Raw genomic sequence first — 6,835 nt, 5'->3', positions numbered from 1 at the left:
GGGGGGGGGAATTATTATATCCTGCCAACATTTCCTGTTTGCCAGAACACACACATATGGTTTATCTGCTAAAAAACCTTTGTCGGCGTGGAGAGGATGTTCTCAAACAAAGACTGTGTGCCAGTAAAACCTGCACATATGTTCTTTGAAGGGTTAATAACACATTTACCACAACACGTAAAGGGGGAAAGTTTACCTCAAGTTGACTGTCATCATTGTAGTAATAAATTTGCTACTGGTTAATTGCATTTTTCAATTAGGTTGTCACTTACTTCAGAGGCTTCCACTTGCTGTAAGCTTTGGTGATTCTATTGACTTCCTTATAATAAAAACAACAAGATACTGGTTCTTAGTGTGATTTAAGTGCATTTTTTGTGCTTTGTAACAAGCACAGTGTTGGCTTCCTGTGTTTCAGTGTGTGGCCTTGTGTGTGTTTTTATACACTGCCTGTGACTTTGCCGTGTGTGAGTTTTCAGAGAGTGATTATTTATATCCTAACTCTACCATCACTCACCTTAAGTCACAGAAAGTTCTTACTTGTATAATTGTGTCCATAGTGTACTGTCCATTTAGGTGTAAGAGGAAGACTTGGCTTACTTCTTCAAATTTGAGCTACATTTCTTCTTCTTCTTCTTCTTTTGTTCTATATTAGTTTTTTTATATACATAACTGCTTGTGTGAGTGAGAAAGTAGGCTTCACAGTGGAATCTTGACCTTGATCTGGAATTGTTGTTAACAAAGCAATCCCAGATTAAGCTCTGTGTACTCACTTATCGCAAATCTTCTTGCCTTATCACATGACCTTCATCACATGGAGTTTGTTCAGTTGTTATGGAATTGTAGAATTTTACTCTCTAATATTGTGAGCGGTTCTCATGCACGTGGGCTCTCAACTGCTAAGGTGAAACTGGATAATTCACAATTTAATTAATCTTTTAATCAACAAATTATCATGGACTATGTGTAAATGATGTGTAAAAAGTGTAAAACAAAATATCTGCAGAATCAAACATTTTATTATTAATCTCACAGGAACATTTTAATTCGATAAAGAGGAAATTCAAGTTTCCAGCTAACAGTTGCAAGCTTGATTAGCAGCTGCTAACTAACATAGGAACAATATGCTAGTGTTCACTCGCTAAAACCAGAGTGATGACTTTAGCCCATTATTAGCCAAATTATTGCATTAAAAACACCACAAACACCATCAGGAGTACAAGTTCAGTGATGTGAATTCGCTCATGTGACATCTAGCAGATAGCTAACTGTTACACTGTTAGCTGTCTCAGTGTGGCCGTGCCCCTAATAATGCAAACTTTAAGCATTAATATCCTTTAAATGTGTCAACGATTAAAAGAAATCAGAGCCATTGAATGGAAGACTTGCGCCATCTCCATTCACTTCAATGGACCTTTTTTGTTTTTTTACAGGAAGGGCAGAGTCTTACAATAGCTATGAAAGTTAGCAACATATGCTAGCCATGCTAGAGATATAGCAGCACAGAAGTTTAAAATGCATTTTTAAATTTAAGAAGTTAAAAAACAACCTTGTATGTTACCGGCACATATTTAAACATCCAGGAACTATTTGATAGTGATGTGCGGTACCACAGATTTTCTTTCCGGTCCGATACCAAGTAATATTCAGGGTGGTATCGACGATACTGATCCGAAACCGATACTTTGTACAAAAACTTATTGTATTTATTGTATCTCAAATTATAGCACTGAATAAAATAGAGCCATCATTATCGTTATTACTGTGGTTTTCCTGCTTTGCAGAGACAAAATGTCCACCATGAAAGGCATCTGTTCCAAACATGTGCTGCTCAAATTCTGACTTTTGACCTTTGTTTTATCTCTGTTATGCATCTTACCTTCATGACCGGCATATCTGCTGACTATATGAGGAGCTAACCCCTTTTTTTAGAGATGTTAAAATGGTCTCCCCACCCCTCGTCTGTAACTGCCACACTCACGCTATCTGCTGTGACTGCACACAGTTTCTCTCTTTCATTCACCCTCAACACAAACACCCTTCTCTCTCGCTCTCCCTGTACCTCTGACATACACACATATACACACACACACACGCACATAAATCTGCCTCCATGTCAATACTCTTAATCGCTTCGGCCTTCTTTTGGTATTCAACCCTTGTGACCCTGATGCTCAAAAGCAATTCTTTCTTCACTTTATTTTCGATCCAGTCAGCTCTCTCTCTTCTAGTCCCCTCTGTTCTCATTCTGGGGACTATTTCTTTGCTCTTGCCCTTGCTTTGTAGCCCTTGACCTGGTGTCCTTCCTGGTGTGTGTGTTTGAAAACGACCCACGGGGCATGTGTGTGTGAAAAAAAGATGGTCTGAGTAGATACAACTGAAGTCCTTCTTGTAACATCACTGATATGACTCCTTGAAACTCCTTCTAGATCTCGATGCAGGCCCACAGCATGAAGTTGGCACAAACGACGCTCTTAAACTCTCAGATTTGTCCATACACACAAACATTTGTACATACACTCACTTATGTCACACACACACACACACACTGGGAGTGTGATCTCCTCAAGGTAATTATCATAGCAGGGCAGGCATGCACACGTGTCTCTGGGGAATCTGTGCAAGTTCCTCGTAAACACACACACGCTCCAGGGAGTGGCGTGTGTGTATAACTAAGCCCTTGTTCGTCACTGGGCGTCCCTGAACGCCTTTGTCCTACGTCGATATGGTCGTTTCAGAATTCGGATGCCCCGTGAGCCCTCCCACACCCCATAATTAGTGTCACCAAGGCAACCAGAGAAAGAATGCTTGTATTCTTGTCGTGGTGGCAACTGCGTAAGCGCTGGGGGCCGGAGGTGCTAGTTGTAGGTGTTGGGAGTGGGAGGGTGGGGGGTGAGAGACCTCAGTCTGTCACTTCATGTGGTGTCCCATGGATGCTTCACAGACCCGCAGACAGGTTGTGATACCGTGGATGGATCAAACTTTAAGCCTGGGTGATAATTTCCTTGTCAGTTCAGCTAACGTTTACATTTTTTTCCCTCTGAGTGGAACATGTAACCTGTTACCTGGTATAGGTGCCCTGTGTGAAAATGTAATTACTCCCTAAACCTACTGACTGGTTGCGCCACCCTTGGCAGCAAGAACTGCCGTCAAGCGTTTGTGATAATGGACAATGAGTCTTTTATGAGGCTGTGGAGGAATTTTGGCCCACTCTTCTTTGCAGTATCCATGGTTCCAGTAATTATGGCAAGCAACAAAGCAGCCTCAGACATCACACCACCACCACCATGTTTGCCTGTCTGTCATGTATGTCATGAAATGCTGTGTTAGTTCTACGTCAGATGTAACAGGACTCAAACCATCCAAAAACTTTAGCTTTTGTCTTGTCAGTCCACAGAATATTTTCCCAAATGTCTTGGGGATCATCAAGATGTTTTTTGACAAAGAATTTTTCTATGGGTGTTGTTTTTGCCCAGTGTCTTTCTTATTCTCGTTAGCTGGGTATCGGGATCTCCACCCTTGGTCACCGCCTGGCACACATTGCACCTGACCCCTATGGTGCCCCCTGCAGGTGGTGGGCCTACAGGAATGTGAGTCCATGTCCCTTCTTTAGGCTATAACCAGCACGGCCCCGTGGCCTAAGGCCCAGTCACCAGGCACTTGACCTCAGGCACCCTCTCCAAGCCTGGCTCCTTGTCATTTGTGAGCTGTGGTGAGGCCAGCTGCTGCTGAACTTCATCGGTAACAAGCAGATGAGCAGTCAGGTTGCAGCCTTCATTTCTACCTGGTCGTGTTTCTACAGTAGAATAACTGTTGCCATCACTTTGAAGTGTATTTGTGCTGAATTTCATCTTTGTTTTGTGTTGTTGGCTTTGTGTTCATACCCAAATGCTAAGAGAAAGATGTGTCCTCATTAGGATAGGGATTTGTGTTGGTGTTTGGGATTGTAGCCTCAGGTGTTCGATTGTTAAGTAATAATTTTGATACAGTGTGTTTCAGGTCATTTTAGAGAGTAAGATGAAAGTAATGTAATGGGTGGTATAATGAATGGTTTTCTCCTTGGAGTAATTAAGTAATGTACTGCATTACTTCTAATAAATGTGTTATGTCTAATGTGTGTAATACATTACCTTTTTGAGTAATGACTCAACACTGATCACAACATTAGACCACACACAACATACAATTAATTTGCAATGTGGTGCTTAGTAATGGTGGTAACTCTCAGAGCGGAGCTAGTGAGAACCCAATAAGAATCGCTAAGAGAACTGATAAGGAATTGAATCAATAAGTAAAATGTATCATAGAATCAGAATGGCTAAGTTCTTATCAATTCCCATCCCTAGCCAATATTCCTTAACATCAAAAGGAGCCAGTTCAGGTGGTTCGGGCATCTGACAGGGGTACCTCCTGGGAGCCTTCTGGGTGAGGTGTTCCCAGCATGTCCCATCAGAACAATGCCCCGGAGCAGACCCAGCACAACTGAAGAGATTATATCTCTTGGCTGGCCTGGGGATGCCTTGGTGTTCCCCTGGATAACCCTGAGGTGGGTAGGGAGAGGAAGGTCTGAGCTTCTCTGCTTAGGCTGTTGCTCCCACCACCTGGCCTGAATAAGCAGAAGAAAACTGATGGATGGATCTTTCTTATTGTCATTCATGAACTCTGACTTTAACCAGTGCGCCCCAGGGTGGCTGTGGCTACAATGTAGCTTGCCATCACCAGTGTGTGAATGTGTGCGTGAATGGGTGAATGACTGAATGTAGTGTAAGCACTTTGGGGTCCTTAGGGACTAAGTAAAGCGCTATACAAATGCAGGCCATTTACCATTTAACTGTAACAAGTGAGGCCTACGGGTCTTTAGATATTGCTCTGGGTTCTTTTGTGACCTCCTGGATGAGTTGATGCCCTTTTGGAATAATTTTGGTAGGGTGGCCACTCCTGGGAAGGTCCGCCACTGTTCTAGTCTTTCTCCATTTTCGGATAAGGCTTAGAAATAGCTATGTAACCCTTTTCATACTGATAGATGTCAATGATTTTGTGTTTCAGCTGTTCTTGAACTTGTTTAGATCATGGCACGATGCATTTCTCTTTTAGTCTGCTTCACATTGTCAGACAGGTTAAGTGATTTCTTGATTCAACAGGTCTGGCAGTTATCAGGCCTGGGTGTGGCTCAGGAAATTTAACTCAGTTTTCTAAAAAAAAAAAAACTTGTTTAATTACAGTTAATCCATGATTATTTAACAAGAGGGAGCAGGGAGCTTTTCACACAGGGCAAGGTAGGTTTTAATGGCTCCCCCCCCCCAGCTTACTAAAACAAATCATTGATTAAGAACTGCACTTTATATTTACTCCGTTTATTTTTGACTAATTTGACTAACTTTTGGTAGATTAGACAAGTAGTAGTTTTATTTCCATCAAATGCTCATGTTAAACAGTCTGACAGCCTGGACAAGACGGCACCACGATGATTACAACCTCAAAAACTAACAGTACAAACTAAAAACAGCTACTACACACTTCAAGCAAGTGAACACAATGTTTTGCTCATTTGGAATGAAAGATCAATAAAACTCCTACAGGAATAAAAAATGTAAAAAAAAAAAAAAAGCTACATTGAAAGTCTCTGTGTCATATACTGGCAGAGAACCACAGGTAAACCAGCAAAGACATATTTGTGAGTAAAGATTAAACATTTTATGACATTTACTCTGGTCATCAGTTAACTGTAGTGCCTGTGGGTTTGTTGAAGGAGAAAGGGGACAAGATGAGCATGATGAGCATGCAAGTCCTCACAGAACAAACTGAATGACCCCAGGAGCCACAGAGCTTCTCTTGTAGCAACTGGTGGGTCTCTACTTTCCTCTGCTGACTGCTTTTGGTAACTACAAGGCTTCAGGCAATAAAATCCTGTGAGCTGAGCTGTCACTGAACAAAGTGTTCCCTGTATTAAATGCTGTGTTGTTGCCATCTTTGACATGATCAAAGACATTCTGTAAGTAAGTGCCACTTCACAGCAATCTTGGTAACACTTCTGGTCAATTTTTGAGGATTTATTTTGAAATTGTATCTTACTTTAATGGATATAAAACCTGCAAACAGAATCGCAAAGTCAAAACTGCTCTCCAGGCATGTCTTAAAATTAAGTTTAACAGTTATCACAATTCATTCTACCTAATTTTTTAGTTTTTTGAAGATGAAATATAACAACACCCGTAGTCTGTGACTAGTCCATACAAACAGTTACTTATTTATTAAACGAAATATTTAAACTGGTCTTTTAAAAATACATTTCGCTAATATTTCCTTCCTTTATTTTAAATTGGCGGATGGATATGTTCTAGCGGTAATAGTGACAAGTCCGGACTTTCCCGTAAATCACATCACAGAAACCGTTGGTGGCGACCAGTGGCGATGTGTTCTCTTCTGCTGCCTTTGGGTGACGTCGGAAATGTAGCAGGCATTACCGGCAGTGACGTTTATTGAGTAATACGTAGAAAACTGTCACTAGTAGTGCTACAGTGAATGTTAATGTAGTGCCAGTAATAAAACTGATTTGATTCATGCGTCAAGTACATTTTTTTTCGGGATTAAATTGTTTATGGTGTTTATCTGAAGTATTTTGACACAGGATTTTTAAGGTGAAATTGAAGCAAATAGTTGACTGTAGCTTAAAACGGAAAGCAATGAAACATTATATACCAGGTGAAATGTTTTGCTTATTATTAAAATATTTGTAACTTATATTTAGAATATTTAAATACATTCAGGTTACGTGCACTTGTAAAATTTAACGAGTCAGCGTTGCGAGACTATTTACCACCGCGGATGTACACAGCGT

This window comes from Pundamilia nyererei, unplaced genomic scaffold, assembly GCF_000239375.1.
Source record: "Pundamilia nyererei isolate P.nyererei 1_Seehausen unplaced genomic scaffold, PunNye1.0 scaffold00003, whole genome shotgun sequence".
NCBI classification, from domain to species: domain Eukaryota; kingdom Metazoa; phylum Chordata; class Actinopteri; order Cichliformes; family Cichlidae; genus Pundamilia; species Pundamilia nyererei.
This window is presented reverse-complemented; position numbering follows the sequence as displayed.